The following is a 19,845-nucleotide window of genomic DNA, read 5'->3' on the forward strand; positions in this document are numbered from 1 at the left end:
AGATTAAGCATGAAACCAACGATATCTAGTAAAGTAGGTGCATGGAACTGATGTGAGACTTGAGATACGAACCAGAAATGGATTAGGAAGGACAATACAAAGACTAGGGATGAAATGGGTACTTTCCAGGTATGAGTATAGAACATGGCTCTTTCTATAAATAACTTGCATTGAAAGTGGAGTGGGGTATATTCAAGCTTGCATACGATATTAAGCTAGGATCTGTAGTGAAGGAAAAAGGAAGAAGAAAATTTTAATAGATCAGTTTAAGCAAGTCCTCAGAATGAAGGCAAATGGAATTTGATGTAATTGAAGTGAGAGGACAAAGAATGGTAAATGGAAATATAGTTGAATAAGGAACAGATGAACAAATGCACTCACAGTTCATGTATAACAACTATGAAAAAGATAGCCTGCAGGTAAAGAGAATGAGAAAAATGGCTGATTGTGCAAAAGAAGTGTTATGGCAGTTATAAGAGCACTGATCAAACCTCACCTGGAATATTGTCCTTATCTTTTGGCTTCACACCTTCTGAAGCATAAACTGGCCAGCCATGTTCAACCAGGAAGATACCTGGAATTAAGTGGGTTAGTTATGATGAGATACTGAATAAAATTAGATTATATTCCTGAATAACAAAAATGTTAAACTGTTACCTGATTGAAAAGTTTAAAATAATGAATGAAGGGTTGACAGAGTAGCTGGAAAATGTCAAAATAAAAGGCCATAACATTAACACTCCAAAACTCAAGTTGTTAAAAGTGAATCCAAGGAAATAATTCTGCACAATACATCACTGTTTCAAGTGTTGCAACTAGATGAAATGGGGGAATTGGCTCTCCTCTTTTTAACCCCTTCTTGGTTGTTCACAAAAATATGTATTTCTTTTTTGGAAGAAGATTTCACATTTCAATTAAAGATACAGTAGAATAGATCAAAGAGAAGAAGCTAATTACCCAAAGATTTCTTGATTGAAAAGAACAGTAACATTAATGACCTATTAATCCCAAGAAAAATAATAAAACACATTATCCACCACATTCACAAACACAGATAATAAGTTTACAAGGGGAGAATGTCTGACAGTGACAGAAGAATTAAAAATCCCCTAGCTTAAGTTCCCTTAGATTCCTTAAGATGTCAGGTTTTTAAATCTGAAACCACCGTCATGTAATTGTTGACTGATATCCTCAACAGTGTCCAAGTTTGGAGAAACTTTGAATTCTTTATCCCAATTTGTATTTTTCACTGGACACAGTCTTTCAAGAAAGGTTTGGTGCCTGTTTGCAACAACTCATCCTCAGTTGTGAAGAGTTAGTTTGAGGTTTGATTCTATTTATTATTTCAATAAGTTGTGTATTATTAAAAAAACTTAAAGTAATATGAAGTAAAATTATGGTTGTAATTTGTTTATATTGTTTACAGTATTTCCTCAGGCAGTCAATACAGCAGAAATATCCCAGAATTTGCTTTTACTTAAAATAATTTATCATAACCTTTCTACTTTATGTTCTTTAATTTATAAATTGTGTTATCAATTTCAATGTGAAACAAAAAGTTAAATATTTTGTTTCGTGCTTGCAACTAAAGTAAATGCAATAATTTGTGCAAACAGTAGATAAATATCACATTATCAAAACTCTAGGAATTGAATAGAGCATATTTATCAATTTAAGTTCCTATAAAAGTAACAGTTGCACGTTCCCCATTTGCAGTGTTCATGGTGAGTTGGAAGATATGTTGTATAATATAATGCAATTATTATGGCAAAATAGAATGGTCACCAAAAATCCTACTTTAATTCAATGATGCTCTGGAGTTTCTGCAGCTGTTTTGGGATTAAATTCCAAAATTCAGTTTACTAATTTATGAAAATGATGAATAAATGGCCTTTATTTTCAGTGAGTCTAGCAAAAGAGTAAAATGCTCATGGGAACAAGACTGTGTGATCAAACAATATTGTAAAGAAACATGAAGTATTAAATTTTATGAAATTTGTCAAAGCCCTGTTGCCAGAGCCTGAAAACAAGAGATGGCGCATGACCTAAGGAGGTTTATCCCAAGCAGTTCCCAATTAAAGGGGCACCACTTGGGCTGCATACAGAAACTCATTAAAAGCTGTCTCTTTCAACTTTGAAACCAATAGTACTGACTGAAATGGTTACAAATTTTTCCAAATATTATACAGCATAACTGTAGTTGATGATATTGGGCAGCTTTTCTGTATATGGCGTTTGGACTAAAAAGATGGCCTTCTAATAGCATTGAGGAACACTATGTGGTTTGCTTACATGCTATGAGACCATTTTCAGCTGAATGTCCACCACATGGTGTAACTAACAGAAATTTCTGCCTCGATCTGTCAGTGACTGGTGAAAAAACATCACTTCTACATCAAATTAGAAACAATTGAATGGGAATATATAAGTGGCATTCTATCACCGAACATCGCCACAAAAAATATCAGCGAAAAAATTGAGACGATTTACTTTCCAGCTTAGTAGCTTTACTTGACATGTTTCTTATTGGCGCAACATTTTCAAATCCCTTCACGGTCATGCCTCTCCCAAGCTCTAAAACCTGCTTTAGCTTCGCAACACTGCAATATCTCTGCAGTTCTCTAATCTACCAATTTAGGATCCACTGTTTCAGTCCTCTCCCATGCCTTTGAAATTCCCTTCTGGTATTTCTGTTTTGCTACTTCTCCCTCTCCCTTTAAGAAGCTTTTTAAAGGCTGCCTTTTCACTCAAAGCTTTAGTCATCTGTGTTAATGTCTCCTCTTGTAGCACATAGCACAGTGTCAATATTTGTTTAATAACACTCCTCGAAAATCTTCCTCAAAGGCACTTCCACATTGGCTGCCACCTGCTGATGTGCGGGTGCTTCTTCCAAAACTGACCTCTCCATCAAGATGTTTGTTCCCACAGGGTCCTACCTCACCTCCCCCTGTCCAAACACACTGCATCCTAGTATTGGATATCAAATTTATGAAATTGGAAACAGCCTGTACTCCCAGTCCTGGCTGCTGCTGCTACTCCTGCTGCGGCCAATCAGATTGCTCTGAAGCTCTCCGAGGTGGAAATTCTGTCCTAGTGAGGGTTGAAGCCCCAACTCAAACTAATACCCCTTGAACAGTTAACTATCTGTGGAGCTGCAGTGATCAGCGGGGATGTGTTCCCATCAACTCCTTGTGTGGGAAACCCAGCACCCTGAAAAATCCAAACTACAGCCTTATTGTTGTCTAGTCATGACAACAGAATGAACAGAGCAGGAGGGAAGCGAATGGACAACAGATTTTGAGTGGGAGAATATATTATAATGATTCCAAACTTCAAGTCAAAATTCCAAATTAATTCTAGCATTTGTGAAAGAGAAGTATGACATTTAACAATAACAGTAGCTTTTCAAGTAGAAGTTAGTACAATGTGTTTTTCCAGATAGACTAGTTTGAGATGTAAGAGAGAAGTGTCAGTGAAAGAATTTTAATTTACAAATTTAACAACCTCAGGCCATCACATGCAAAAAAAATTCTGAAGCATAAACACCATTCTATTTGTTGAGAAATACTGCGATTAACGAGTATGCAGAGAATAATAGGTGTCCGGGTTGTGGGTACTGTGACACATCAAGAAGGGGTCAGTGACCTGTGACATAGTTTTTAAGGAGACAGTCACGTACCTTAGATTAGTTGTGTCAAGTTTGATCTGTGGTCAGGAACAAGACAGTGTGTGTGTGAATGAGACAGGTATTGGCATTTAGAATTTAGCACTGAATGACCCTCATCCTTGGGTTTGAGATTCTTGTTCCCAGAGTAGATGAGGGGGTAGCCTGCAGCGAACATGAGTGAACAGACTAAAGCACTGAGATACATAGCATCACTCAAGTGGAGGTGAAAGAGAAACATTATAGTAATAGGGGAACCACATTTATAGAAATAGGTACTGTCTTTTGCAACATCCTTATAGTTGTGTTGCCTTCCTGGTGCAAACGTTGAGGACATATCCTCTACTTTGGAGTGGGACGTAAGAGTTCAAGGCAAGCTGTCATGATCCACATAGGTACCAAATAATAAATTGGACGAGGAAACAGGTACTGCTGAGGGATTAGGAGCAATTTAGGGTTAAATTAGAAAGCAAAATAACAAAGGTAATCAAAAGGATTACTACCTGAGCCACATGCAAATTGGTGTTCAGTAAATAAGATTACATCGGTATATTGTAACTCAAATATAGGTGCAGTAGAAATGGGCTCTGGGTGCAATCACCAGTACTCGAGAAATAGACAGCTGATCCACTGGAACGGGCTTCATTGGATTAGTGCGATTGCTGCGATTAGTATCCTGGCAAATCATATAACTAGGGTTTAGATAGCACTTTCAACAAATTAGCTGAGAGGCAGGTGTTCACTCGAGGGGAAGTTTAATAAATCATAAAGAAATGAGAGAGCAAGAATGAAAAAGTGAACAATAATCAAAGTGTGACAGGAAAGGATAAAAGATACAATCAGAAGACTGCAGCAGAAATTAGAACTAGATTAATTAATAATGGTAAAAAGCAAAAGTTTAAATCCCTGCTTTTGAAGCTGCACATTATTTGTAACAAGTTGTGAGAGCATGGAATGCGTTGCCAGCAGCAGTTGTGGAAGCAAGGTCATTGGGGTCATTTAAGAGACTGCTGGACATGTATATGGTCACAGAAATTTGAGGGTGCATACATGAGGATCAATGGTCGGCACAACATTGTGGGCTGAAGGGCCTGTTCTGTGCTGTACTGTTCTATGTTCTAATCTGTAAAAGTGTGAGATGAGAAGCGAGAGAGAGAAAAATCAGGAAATATGGGAACCTGTTAAATTTACATCTGGTGTCGGGAAGTTACACAGGCTGATAGAGCATAGAAACAGTTTATTCAAGCTATTCAAGCTATTCAAGTAAGTAAGTTTGACAGCACAAATAGAAACAGATGAAAATGAACTGACAGACGTTGAGACATGGCTGCAATATGACTAGGACTCTAGAAACTTAATGTTCGGATGTAGCAAAAGGAAGAAGGAGCTAAGGTAGGTCATTATTAAACAAAGGTATCAGTGAGGCGGTAAATAATAACATAGGTGCATTTTACTGTAATTTGAAATAAGTGTGGTGCAAATGAGCAATAGCAAGAGAAAGACCACCTCTTATTCTTCTAAATTCCAGTGAGTAGAGTCCCACCCTGCTTAATCTTTGCTCATTAGACCATCTCTCCAAACTGGGATCATCTTAGTGAATGTTCTCTGTTCGGACTCCAATGAAATTATATCTTTTCTTAAATAAGGGGGCCAAAGCTGCTCACAGTACTCCAGATGTGGTCTCACCAGCACCCCCTACAGGAAGGCATCCTGACTCTTATACTAGTATCAGAGATAATGGGAACTGCAGATGCGGGAGAATCCAAGATAGTAAAATGTGAGGCTGGATGAACACAGCAGGCCAAGCAGCATCTCAGGAGCACAAAAGCTGACGTTTCGGGCCGAAGCGTCAGCTTTTGTGCTCCTGAGATGCTGCTTGGCCTGCTGTGTTCATCCAGCCTCACATTTTATTACCCTGACTCTTATACTCCTTGAAGTAACATTCCATTAACCTTTCCTGATCAACTGCTGCATTTGTATGCCAACTTTCTGTATTTTGTGCACAAATAACCCCAAGTCCCTTTGTGTTGCAGCTTTCTACTCTTTTTCCTCAATTTAAATAACAATTTTTTTAAAATTCTCCCTTCCCAAAATGAACAATTTCACAATTTACTCTGTTTGCCAACATTTTGCCCTCTTACTTAATCTATCAGTATCTCTTTGTAAACCATTGATATCTCTCTTGCAGGCTGCCTTTCTGCCTAGTTTTGTCATTTGGCTCCAGTACATTCACTGCCTTTCTCCAAGTCATTAATTGCGAACAGTTGTGGTCCCAGCACTTATCCCTGTTTAACACCACTGGTCGCAGGTCACTAACCTAAAAAAGAACCTCTTACCTCCATCCACTGTTTCCTGCCCATGAGCCAAGCCTATATCCATGCCAATATACTATCTCTTACACCAAGGCCTCTTATCTCACTGCTTAATTTTTTGTGAGGTACCTTGTTCAGCAAAATGAACTGAGTCTCCAAAAAAGTGGAACTCAGGGGGATCTGGGTGTTCTTGTGTGTAGAACACAAAAAGTGAGCATACAGGTGCAGCAAATAATTATGATGGAAAATTGAATTTTGGAATTCATATACTAAATGATTGCTGTTATATTGGGGCATTCTTGATACACCTGTACTGGATGATTGTGAAGCCACACCTGCAGTAATATATAAAGTTTTGGTTTGTGTACTTCAGAAAGGATGTATTGGCATTATAGGCAGCTCAAAAGAGATTCACTAGACTGATTCCTGGGATGAAGGGGCTGACTTACCAAGAATGGCTAAACAAGGTAGGCCTTTATTCATTAGTTTCAAAAATTGAATGGTGATCTTCTTGAAATATACAAGATCTTGAGGAGGCTAGACATGGTAGATGTCGATAAGATGTTTCAGGTTATGTTTCCTACATAAGACGAAGGGCAGTTTGAAGTAGGGGAATAATTACAGAACAGGGGGCAATTCATTTCAAAATGAGATGTGAAGGAATTTCTTCCCTCAGAAGGTGGTGAATGTGTGGAATTCTCTATCCTAGACAATTGTGGAGGCTAGATCTCTAACAGTATTTGAAGAAGAGGTGGATAGATTTTTTGAAGTATCAAAGAGTTAAAGAATACGAGGAGATGGCATGAAAGAGGAGTTGAGGTCTGGGTCAATGATTTTGTGAAATTCCAGGGCCTGCCCAAGGGGCTGAATGTTCTACTCCTGCTCCTATCGCTTCTATTCTTACTCAACCACAACAACTTAGGACAGGATGATGCCTCAGTGGTCAGCACTGCTGCCTCACAACACCAGGAAAGCTGGATTCAATTTAGGCCTTGGATGACTATCTGTATGGAGCTTACATATTCTTTCCCTGTCTACGTGGGTTGCTTCCAAGTGCTCCAATTTCTTCCCACAGTCTAAAAATGTGCAGGTTAATGGATTGGTCATGCTATTGATTGGCCCATCGTGTCCAGAAACGTGCAGTTTAATGGGTTAGCCATGGTCAAAACAAACCTGTGTGGGGTTACAGGGATTGGTGAGTTTGGGTGGGGATCTTCAGAGGCTCAGTGCAGACTCAGTGGGCTGAACGACTTCCTTCTGCACTGCAGGGATTCAATGATTCTGAGCTTTCCATTTCCCCAAGGGAAATAAATATCAGCCAAGCAGCTCTCCAACTGTTCCTTTATAGGCAAGAACAATCACAGCATCAAATATTCTTCAATCCCAGCAGCACCTGCAGGAGCTATGACCACTGTCACAACAACAAGCATGGAGAAAAACCATGGAAATTGATAAATTAATTTGGATTTGCCAGGCACCAATGAGACACAGGAAGTTGAGCAGAGAGTCTACTCTTGCCTTTATGGGGCTCGCTATGGATGTCTCTAATAGGAACCCAATCAGAAGCATCGCCACAATTCTTGCTCATTTGCTCAGCGTGGTAATGAGCTTTTACTGGATGGCCTTCCAACATGACCTGCAGGAGGAGTGCATACAGCTGCCTGACGAGACATGTATGTTGCCAGGGCTGGAGCGTTTGCACTATAGGGAGAGGCTGAATAGGCTGGGGCTATTTTCCCTGGGGCTTTGGGGGCTGAAGGTGTCCTTGTAGAAGGTTATAAAATCATGAGGGCAATGGATAGAGTAAATAGGCAAGGACCTTTCCCTGGAGTGGGTGAGTCCAAAACCAGAGGGCACAGGTTTAAGGTGAGGGAGGAAAGATTTAAAAGGGACCTAAGGGATGACATTTTCGCGCAGACTGTGGTGCCTGGAAAGGGTTGCCAGAATAAGTGGTGAGGCTCGTACAATTACATTTGGAAAGGCATCTGGATGGATCTCTGAATAGGAAAGGGTGACAGGGATGTAGGCTAAATGTTGGTAAATGGAACTAGATTAATTTAAAATATCTGGTCAACATTGATGAGTTGGACTGAAGGGTCTGTTCCTGTGCTATACATTTATATAACTTTTTGACTCTTTTTCGGAACTGATTGTGAAGGCGACCAGAGCAAAAGACAGTAGTTAGTGACCATGGTGGTAAAGGAGAGTTAGAGATGTAAAATGAGTATATATAAAGGGTATAAAAAGGAGAAAATGGGTCCTCACTGCTGACCGCAAAGCCAACAAGTCACACGAGTCTGAGCAGAGTGGAGGGAGGGGATGTAAGAAAAAGGGCATATAAAGTAGCAGGACTCAATACTGAGTCTGCGAGGTTATAAAATGCCTAAGTGGAAAATGAAGTGATGTTCCTCAAGCTTGCATTGAGCTACATTTGAAGCAGAAAGTGAAAGTTTGTCATGAAGTAGAATGATGCAAGCTTAGTCACTAAGGGCAATAGGAAGATGTAAATGAACAAAGCAGCCCAGGAACAGATATTTAAATACTGCTGAGAACTGTATGAGTTTGAGTCTAATTCTCTGAAAATGTTACATAACCAATTGTATGGTAAAGTTTTATTGAAAATTACAGTCCAGAAGAAAAATGAGGGGATATATCTGAATGGATAATTTAGTAAATATGGTTATTGGTGTCTAAGTAGCTCAATACCAGAAGACACATTCATGCTACTAGCATCCAAAACTAAGGCAGTGTAGTGGCAGTAATGTTCTAAAACAGAGTATTCAAGTGATAAAGATATAACATAGCAGACCACAATACAGTTGATGAAAAGTGTCAGTGCAGAGGGCCACCTCTCTAACATTGCACTCCAGCTCACGTCATGCTTAAATGTCCACTAAACCTCAGCCCTCTACCCCAGTGTGAACCTGGGCTTCCTCAGATCACACATGCCACCTATATCACCTATGTGGCACCTGCTGGTAACGACAATGTGCTTTTGACAAGAACAATGCAGTGGTGCCCACATTCTAGCAAGCCCAGTTTATGCAACACACTTGTGCTCATTGACACACACTGGTTCTCAATCCAACAACCTAGATTTTAAACTACTTTGGTTTTATATTTTACATAGCATTACTGCTATCTATTCCTGCATCCTACTCTAGCCTTATCACCCTCTGTGCGATGCTTCAATCCTGTCCTCAGACATTGATTTTCTTTGTTTCACTACTAGTGGTTATGATTTAGACGCTTCAGCCCTGAGATGAGAAATTTATTTCCTACACACCTCTTTCACTTGCACTTCCTACTTAAATCTTACCTCCTTGACTAAGGTATAGAACATAGATAGAACATTTCAGCACAATACAGGCCCTTCGGCCCTCGATGTTGTGCCGACCTGTCATACCAATCTGAAACCCATCTAACCTACACTATTCCATGTACGTCCTTCTGCTTGTCCAATGACGACTTAAATGTACTTAAAGTTGGCAAATCTACCACCGTTGCAGGCAAAGCGTTCCATACCCTACTACTCTGAGTTAAGAAACTACCTCTGACATCTGTCCTATACCTTTCACCCCTTAATTTAAAGCTATGCCCCCTCGTGCTCGCCGTCACCATCTTAGGAAAAAGGCTTTCCCTATCCACCCTATCTAACCCTCTGATTATTTTATATGTCTCAATTAAGTCATCTCTCAACCTTCTTCTCTCTAACGAAAACAGCCTCAAGTCCCTCAGCCTTTCCTCGTACGACCTTCCCTCCATACCAGGCACCATCCTAGTAAATCTCCTCTGCATCCTTTCCAAAGCTTCCGCATCCTTCTTATAATGCGGTGACCAGAACTATACGCAATACTCCAAGTGCGGCCGCACCAGAGTTTTGTACAACTTCACCATAACCTCTTGGTTCCGGAACTCAATCTCTCTATTAATAAAAGCTAAAACACTGTGGTGGATGCTGCCTGGTTTGCTGTGTTCTTCCAGCCTCCTGTTTGTCGAAAAAGCTATGGTCACCTGTCCTACTGTATCTCTAAATGGTTTTGTGTTATTTTATCACAATTGCTCCTGTAAAACACTTATAAGTCCAAGCTGTAGCTGTATAAGTTTTATATTCAATGTATATTGAAATCCACAAGTTCCTATAAAGGTATATAATCCCCATGTAATTATTTTGCACTAAATGTAAAACTTTTTGTCAATGTGGCTCCAAGCCTACTTATAATCTTAGATCTCAATTAATCAAGCTTAGAGCAGTCAATTGCTGTCTGAGTTTTAATATTTGAAATTGGCTTGAAATTGATGAGGACACTGCTGTTAAAATGATAAAGCAGCTTTATTACTCTGCTTATTTAGATGCTTTCAAAATTCCATCACACTTTTATATAATAATACTGGACAACAATCCACTTTAATTGCTACTTTAGAAACCTAAAGGAAGAATGTTCTTCCTTGTCATTGATTACACATTAACCTTCCCTGAATCTATGTACAGTGAAACACCAGGTAATAGTTTTGCTCGCCTCCCATTTGCAGTTCAAATCATGGCATGGTGAAGAAATTAAACTAAATGAATGGAGATTTGCTCCAGTTGGATTTAACCAAAAACATTTCAAAACAAGCAAGCAAATAATGTGATTTAAAACGAAATTGACTGGTTTCCTTGACATCGCGAATGGGTACCATCTCAGTATTGACAGCCTTGTAGAATAACAATTTTCTCCTTCACGTCACAAATTACAACCACACCTCTGGCTTTTCTTTTTGAAGAAAGATGAACAGCCGCCTGTCTTTGTAAATATGAGTGAAATTAAACCTTTTACCTATTAGCAATTTACTTGGATCTTCTAGTAATATAAGAACAAGGCCCTGCAGATCTCTACTGGGTGTACCAAACAGCAGAACATTTGTATAAAACACATCAGATAAAAGGCAAGAAAATACAATAAATACATTAAGTGAAGGATAGTCATCAAAATGTTATTGTAAACAATAGGACACAATTGCATACACATTCACCAAATGCAAGTTGGTCAATGCAACGTAAAACAGAAAGAAAATGTAATCCACATGGAATGTAGCCACTAAGTGTGATGCTGATTGGTGCAGGTGACCAATTTCTTCACGGCTTTCTTATCATTGTAGTGGATGACCTTGTTATTGGAGTTAAGCCAATCTTTGATATTGTCCAGCTGCTTCCTTCACTGTCACCCTCTTGCACTTTTTTCATTAATTCTTCTGATGGTGATTTATGGATGCCAACCCTTTTGTTCAGACGATACATCAAAAGAACTCCATTTGTCTTTGATATTATTTAAGAAAACCTGAATATACTAGAGTTAAAAAAACTAAAGTGTAATATAGAGTGCACAGAGGACATGATGTGTAACAGGAATGAAAACATTTAAGGTTTGTGACATTTCGCTGACAGAACAATGAAATAAAAACAGAAAAAAAACAGCAAATCAGAAAGCATCTGTGGAAAGCGAAATGGTATTGTTTAAGGTCAACAACATTTCCCAGAATTGAATAACATTAGAGATATAACAGCTTCAAAATGGGTCCAAAAATGAAAAGATATTTTAAACTTTTTGTGGGGAGAGTGGAGAGCGGAGAGGGAGAAAAATAACAAAATCAAAGGTCTCCATCTGAAACGATGGAAGACAATAGAAAACAAATAACAAAAGGGATGAAAGCAACAAGAGAGAAAAAGATAGCCAATGTGACAAGTAGTAAAATGAAAGATGTGACAAGATGAAGTATTCATGGAAAAATGCAGAAGCACTACCAGCAGCACCCATATAAAAACAAATTTAAAAATGCAAACTAAGTTCCAATATTGTCAAACTAAGTACTGAGTCTGAAAGGGTCTAAATTAGCTCATTGAAAAGGGAAGTGCTTTTCCCTCAAGTTTTGAGTTTCAAAGGAGCAGTGTAAGAGGCCAAAAAAAGGCAGGTCAAAATGGGAGTGGGGTGGAAATACAGAAAGACAGGCCACTGGAAGCTCAGTGTCACATTTATGGACTGAATCGAGCCATTCCACAAAGTGGTCACTAAATCTGTGTTTAGTATCCTTGACATGAAGACAACTGCGTCTTGTGCACTGAATCGATATACTGAATTGAAAGAAGTACAAATAAATTGTTATTTCACTTGCAAGATGTAGAAATGGAGAAAGTAAAAGGGCAGGTGTAGCATCACCTGCTCTTGCAAGGAAAAGTGCTCTAGGAAGGGGAGAAGAGGAGAGTATTGTTTGAAGTAGTATTAACAATCAGGGAATGTGAACAAGGTTTACACAAGATCACAATTTTTATATTTCATTTGGCGCTTCAAAAGAAACATACAATAGCTTCCTTTTTCCGGGGCTTGAGCTTGATGGATTGCAAAGATATTTGGATTAACTCTTTTTAAAACCTCAATGAAAAGACATTTGAAGCTTTTTGACAACGCAATTCCAAGAACCTGCACAGTCCGAGATAACAAGGTGTGGATCTGGATGAACACAACAGGCCAAGCATCATCTTAGGAGCAGGAAAGCTGACGTTTCGGGCTGATGAAGGCCCGAAATGTCAGCTTTCCTGCTCCGAAGATGCTGCCTGGCCTGCTGCGTTCATCCAGCTCAACACCTTGTTATCTCGAATTCTCCAGCATCTGCAGTTACTGTTATCTCCAGTCCAAGATAACATCTGCTTTAGGTTGCTTGAGCTCACTTCAAGGGAAAACACTTGTCTGTTTTTGTAACTGGGTTTTATGGGTGTTGTGTTTGAACAGTGTTTTGTAGACTTGAAGTTTGGATTTTGAGTTTGGTGAAGCCTGCTAAGAAACAGGCCGCTCAACCCATGCTTCCTGTTTTCTGAAGCACTCTCATTAAGAAACCAGTGGGAAACCTGACTATTGTCTTGAAAAGAAACTGAGAAGCCTCTCAATGCTGCATTTTCTGAAGAAGCTGCATCTGCCAAAGATGCAGAAGTATTTTCCCAAGCTTGGTGACATTTATCTACACATGCCAAAACGTCAGGTCACTAGCCTCTGGACTTTAAATATCTTATCGTTTTGAAAATAAAGATATACTGGCTAAAAGCGTTTATTCTTCCACAAGGGAATCCCTACAGAAAGAAATCCATTGTATTTTTCTTTACTTACCACACACGCTGTGTGCGTATTCAGAGGGATTATTGTTTATATTTTCATATTACAATTTATGTTCAACCATTTTGGTTTAATAATAAATTAATTATTTTCTGTTTATTAAAGGAACCCAATTCACGGAATTTTATCTCTTAAATCTAATATGGAGAAGGCATATATGCGGCCACACCGGGATATGGATATACAATTAAATTTTAGTTGAGACCATGGAATAGTGGGACTAGCGAAAGTGCATCCCTTCTATTTCAGTCATTACATAAAAGTGGAGTTTTAGTGAGATGGAAATCACTGAGGGTCAAAGTGATGTCCAAAGATCTAAGTGTCTCGGCTGTCATAAAACAGAGTACTTTTGTGAAGATTGTTGGCTGCTACAGGATAAATCTGTAGGACTTATCAGGGTACATGACCAACACAAATAGAGGTGCCCTGACTGGGACTAACAACACGTTGACCTGTAAACTTTGACACTTGCTCAAGAAAACCTTGGGAATTCACTCAATATTTATGATCATTGTTTCAGCACAAAATTATTCAAACCACACTGTACATTCATTAAGATGAACAATGCTAGTGATGGGAAATAAATCATGTTTTTAGACAATACCATCATGCTCTCTTAAGTTGAATCAGCATGCGCTGTACCACAATATACCTTAACGTCAACAGCACCAGTGGAAATGTTACAGCACCCAAGGCCCTACATTCGTGTTTGTGCCAACCTCTGTTGAATTTAAGCTAGAATCCACTTTTGTAAGCTTGTGCGAAGTACAAGGTTTACTTCACAAACAAAAGATTTTCATGGTGGACTATTTAGATCCAAACTCAGATTCTATGAATAAAAATGCGACTATGCCTCCTATACAGTATGCTATTAAACCACCTGAGCAAGTCTTTCCATTTAAGCAGGGTCAAGATGCTGAAGTAACCCTCTCATTAGCACTGTGGATGTATCTAAAATACAGGAACAGCAGGTTCAAGGCAGCACCTTCTCATGGGTATTTGTGAATGAGCAATAAATACTGTGTCAGAAACACTCAAATCTTTGGATTGATTTTTTTAGAAGATAATACAATTAAATATTCAGTTTTCTTAAATATGTTACAATAAGAAGTACATGAAGATTTGCTTTTAAATGCTGGGCCTTAAAGAAAATTATAAACAGATTATTTTAAAGAAGGCAATGATGGTTAAATTACAAATAACCAGAGCTTTGAACTTTAAAAGGCATATCAATTGTAATCATCCTAGGCATTCAGGACACATGAAAGCTCTGTTCCTGGCTACTCATTTAAGATGATATAAAAAAACGATAGATTCATAGGCAGCCAAGATTTAAACCAAAAGCTATGGGAGTTGGCCTCAGAAAGACTTTACGGGAAGAGAGATGAGAAGCATTTTAAGTCAAGAAAGATAATGGATTGTAGAGGTATCCTGAGTCATATCACCTAAATACACTGTTATCACAGCCCTAGGTTACACTATTGTGCAGTCAGGTTCTGGGCAGTTTGGGCACACTTCTACACGTAGAGACACCCACTCCTGCAATATGTTTGCAAGCAATATATGTAAGGCAGGAATTTAAACTTGCAACAATTACATGATAAAAACAGGAACGTCCTCCTGGCTTATATTTCCAATTTAACTGTAATGTTAGCAATGCTCCAAGTTAGATTATTCAATTTTATTAAACCTTTCTTTTAGATTGATTAACATACAAATTTACCAATACCAGGCATAAAAAAGGCCAATTTGACTTTCTAACTAATAAACACAGCATGCAAAAATGGCTGCCATGTCACATAATTGCCCCTGTTAATTCACTGCCAACCAAAAGCAGATAGACTGCTATCTTATCTAAGCATCAATCACTGAGGTTTAAAATTCAACTGACCCCCTGACAACACATTCAGTCATTGAGGATGTGATTGTTCAAAACTTCTGAGACCAGACTGGAAGAAATGCTCACAGGGATTTCCAAGATAAATTTATTTTGTGTCACCATGATTCAACAAGAGTTAACATGGCAGCCATCTTAAGTTTGAACTACATGAAGCTATGGTCCTGCATTTTAAAACTCTGAGCTCCCCAGGAATTTGTGAGAAACAGCATCACAGAACAGAATTCTCCACTGAAAAGAAAGGCCTTTAAGAAATCAAACAACAGTCCTAGTGAAACAATCCAGGAAATGTGCAAGTGATATAACTACAAAACTAGTGAGGAACAGGAAACTTTCTCTTATTCCTGCAAAATCTGCTCTATGTATTGAATCCACTCAATTTCAGAGGTCATGACAGCTGCAGAATTCTGACTTTATAACCCATTTGCCTCATAAAGTGAAATTTTCAAGGAAGCAGCCATAAGATAAAGGAGCAGAATTAGGCTATTTGGCCCATTGTGTCTGTTCCACAATTTGGTCTTGGCTGATATATGTTTCTCAACCCCATTCTGCTGCCATTACCCTGTGACCATGGATTCCCTTACCAACCAAGAACCTATCTATCTCTGTCTTAAACACATGCAATAACTTGACCTCCACAGTCTTCTGCTGCAATGGGTTCCACAGATTAACTATCGTCTAGCTGAAGAAATTCCTCTTCATCTCAATTCTAAAGGATCGGCCATTCACTCTAAGACTGTGTCCTCAGGCCCATGTGTATCCAGCTAGTGGAAACGTCTTTTCCGTATCGATTCTGGGCAGATCACCTTCATCCTTCTAAACTCCATCGAGTACAGACCGAGAGTCCTCAAGCAATCCTCATATGACAGGCCCTTCATCCACAGGATTATTCTTGTAAACCACCTCCGGTTTACACCACCTGACCCCCAATGCCAGCACATCCTTTCTTACGAACTTGCAATTTTAATGGATTGAACTGAATTTCATCTTCATGCCTTTTATGTGTATCTACTTTCACGTTTTTAATTCTACTTTATCTCAGCTGAATCACTTAGTAACTTTCAGCAGTGACCATACAATAAATAAAGCTTTGATCTTGTTTAAAATTAAGCTTTCCTGGAAGTGAAATTTAAATTGAAAGAGGTTGGCAGGGGCAGGTGGGGGTTACTCAACAAGCTATACTGGTTCACTGTTCACTGACCACATTATTGTCATGCCTGGTGGTTAAAACGCATGTGGCAGATATACAATGCAATCTGAGTGCTTAAAAGGTGAATAAAACTAATAGGACTCTGTGCAATTGCTTTGAAAATTTATAAAAGAAAAGGATATGAAAATGAAGCTCATGTTGTTTCTGAAAAGTGGCTGTTGACTTGAATCTTCTTTAGCTATTGTTGAACACTAACATTTTCTCCCTGTAGTCCTTTTAAATAAAAATGAATTCAGCTAGTGTAAATTTTTAAATGGCGTTAATGCTATGCTGTGAATGCTACTCCCCCACATTCGCTGCTGTCTTTTGTGCAAATTTTGGTATCTGATTTCAGGTTTTAAATCCACTAACACGAGATAGTTAAAAACAAAAGAAAAGAAAATAATTTGTTTCAGAGATAGTAGGAACTGCAGATGCTAGAGAATCTGAGATAACAAGGTGTAGAGCTAGACGAAATGGTTCTGAAGAAGGGTGTAGGCCCGAAATGTCAGCCTTCCTGCTCCCCTGATGCTGCTTGGTCTGCTGTGTTCATCCAGCTCTACATCTTGTTATCTTAGCAAAGAAAACAACATCAATTGTTCCTATGTGCATATTTTTGGCTCTACTTGCCTTTTCAAATCAGAGTTTCTCCTCAACCATTTGGTTTCCCCATTTATTTGGCATCATCCCTTCTGATTATTGATTTGAAGCAATCTAGCACCTTGTGGAAAGAAGGAGTAATATGTTTAAATGGTGATTGCAGCACATACCCTGGACAAAACTTAAGCCAAGACTCAAAGGGCTCAGAGTGTTAGCTTGTTGATTTCCCTGAATTGGCCAAGTAGTACGAGAGGACAGGCTTGCTGTTAATTTAAGAACTTGGTTGGACTCTTGTCTCTTAGCTATAGCAACAGGCCAATGGTAAGCTTTCCAGTTTGAAATCTAGAAGTCGCACAACACCAGATTATTGCCCGACAGGTTTATTTGGCCTTGCAAACTTTCAGAGGGCAGCCCCTTTATTAAGTGCAGTGAGAGAGAAGAGCATACAGACACAAAATTCACAGGCAGAGAGATCAAGAGCTGAGAGATCGGATGGTGTGAGTTGAGTGTCAGATAATAAGTCTCTGCAGAAGTGTTAGATGGCAACTAAAGTGTCAACAGCTGAATAACCCCAAAGTGATGATGTATAATCCGATTAAATCAGGCGGAAAAATAAATTACAAAAAATTAAAAATAAGGTGGTGCTGAAGATGAACTAAATGGCTGGAATAACATGATAGGTATGCCGAGGGTCTAACCAAAGTAATAAGTATTTCAGAACTGTACAACCAATTAAGGTAGAGAGATCATAACAATTTATCAAGGAGATAGTGTCAAAACAGGACACTAAGGAAGTTTTTACAGATACAGGACAGTGAGGTGGGGTCACACATAGCACAACATGAACCCAAGATCATGGCTGAGGCCATCTTCATGGGTACAGAACTTGGCTATCAGTCTCTGGTGATTCTGAGTTGTTTGGTATCTCAAGGTCCGCCTTGGAGGTCGCTTACCCGTTTTCGGAGGCGGAATGCCATTGACCGCTGAAGTGCTCCCCAACTGGGAGGGAACATTCCTGCCTGGCAATTGTTGCTTGGTCTCCATTCATCCAATGTCATCGCATCTGCATGGTCTTGGCAATATACCGTGCCTTGGGGCATTACTGTCTTCAGGGTAGGAGATAGACAACATTGGCTGTGTCACATAAGTGTCTGCCATGTGCGTGGTGGGTGGTGTTCCTATGTGTGATGATGGTATCCATGTGGATGATCTGACATGTCTTGCGGAGGTTGCCAAGACATGGTTGTATGGTGTTGGGGTCAATGTTGTCCGAAGGCTGGGTAGTTTGCTGCGAACAATGGTCTGTTTGAGGTTTAGTGGTTATTTGAAGGCGAGAAGTGGAGGCATAGGGAAAGATCTTGGCGAGATGTTCATTGTCATCGATGATGTTAAGGCTGCAAAGAACGCGGCATAGTTTCTCCACTCTGGGAAACTACTGGATGACAAAGGGTACTCTACTGGTCATACTCTGTGTCTGTCTTCTGAGGAGGTTGTTGAGTTTTCGATGTGGCAGATCAGAAGTGGTGATCGATGAGTTGAGCATCGTATTCTTATGAGGGCATCCTTCAAAAACTTTAGATGTTCATCGTGTTCCTCCTCATATGAGCAGATTCTGTGTATGTGGAGGGCTCTTCTGTAGGAGATGACTTCTTTAATACATTTAGGGTGGAAGATAGAGAAGTGCAGCATCATGACGTTATCCGTGGGTTTGTGATAGAGTGAGTTACTGAGGTGTCTGTCAGTGATGGAGATGGGTGTGTCCAAGAAAGCGACTGATTTTAAAGAATGATACATGGTAAGTTTGATGGTGGGATGAAACTTGTTGATAACGCTTTGTAGCTGTTCCAGTGATTCCTCATCATGAGTCCAAACAAAGAAAATGTCATCAATACACCTGGTGTATAGCGTTGGTCAGATGTCTTGCCCAGCAAAGAACTCTTGCTTGAACTTACACATGAAAATTTTGGCATATTGGGGTGCAAATTTTGTCCCCATGGCTGTTCCATGTGTCCAGATGAAGAACTGATTGTCGAAGGTGAAGATGTTGTGGTTGAGGATGAAGTGGATGAGTTGTAGGATGACACCTGGGAATTGGCAGTTGTTGGTATGGAGTACTGAGGCTGTAGCAGCAATGCCGTCGTCCTGAGGGATGCTGGTTTGGAGTGTGGATTGTCCATCATGGCGAGGAATGTTCATGAATCAACACCCATGGGCCATATTATTCTTGTCATTTAGTCTGTCTCCACCTTATTTTTTATTTTTCTTAAGAGTTTTGAAGCTTGCTACAGCATTGCTCACCATCTTGCACTCAAGGGTAACCTGGAGGTCAAGTGGAAAATGTTCCTGGCAGGTTGGAGCCAGAGAATTGGTACTGCAGCCAACAGGGCTGGATGTTTCGAGGTTACCTGACTCCATTCCCAATCCAATTATAGAGTCATAAAATCATACAACAATACAGCATGGAAATGGACCCCTTGGTTCCAATCTGTCCATGCCAACCAGATATCCTAAATTAATCTAGATCCATTTGCCAGCATTTAGCCCATATCCCTCTAAATGCTTTCTGTTCATATAACCATTCAGCTGCCTTTTAAATATTATAATTTTACCAGCCTTCGTCACTTCCTCTGGCAGCTCATTCCATACACATACCATCCTCTGCATGAAAAAATTGCCCCTTAAGTCCCTGTTAAATTTTTCCCATCTCACTTTAAACCTATGCCCTCTAGGTTTGGACTCCACTATCCTAGGGAAAAGCCCTTGGCTATTCACCCTATCCGTACCCGTCATGATTTTATAAACTTCTATGAAGTCACCCCACAGCCTCCAATGCTGCAGGGTAAAAAGGCCCAGCCTATGCAGACTCTTCCGATAGCATAAACCCTGCAACTTTGGCAACATCCTTCTAAATCTTTTCTGAACGCTTTACAGTTTCACAACATCCTTCCTATAACAAGGACACCAGAACTGAATGCAGTATTCCAAAAGTGACTTAACCAACATCCTATATAGCCACAACATGACCTCCCAATTCCTAT

General features: G+C 39.5%; 1 protein-coding gene across 2 annotated transcripts in view; it reads right to left on the reverse strand.

Moving 5' to 3' along the window:
- The window catches only part of sgcd (sarcoglycan, delta (dystrophin-associated glycoprotein)), a 483,273-nt gene that overhangs the window by 378,776 nt on the left and 84,652 nt on the right, over positions 1 to 19,845 (reverse strand). Inside the window, exon 2 of one of the 2 annotated variants that reach the window (XM_048543422.2) lies at positions 497 to 574. The exons of the other annotated variant lie outside the window; for it this stretch is intronic. The gene's annotated coding sequence lies outside the window, so the exon portion shown is untranslated. The remainder of the gene's footprint in view (positions 1 to 496; positions 575 to 19,845) is intronic. 2 annotated transcript variants of the gene reach the window in all.

This window comes from Stegostoma tigrinum, chromosome 13 (genome assembly GCF_030684315.1).
Source record: "Stegostoma tigrinum isolate sSteTig4 chromosome 13, sSteTig4.hap1, whole genome shotgun sequence".
NCBI lineage: Eukaryota > Metazoa > Chordata > Chondrichthyes > Orectolobiformes > Stegostomatidae > Stegostoma > Stegostoma tigrinum.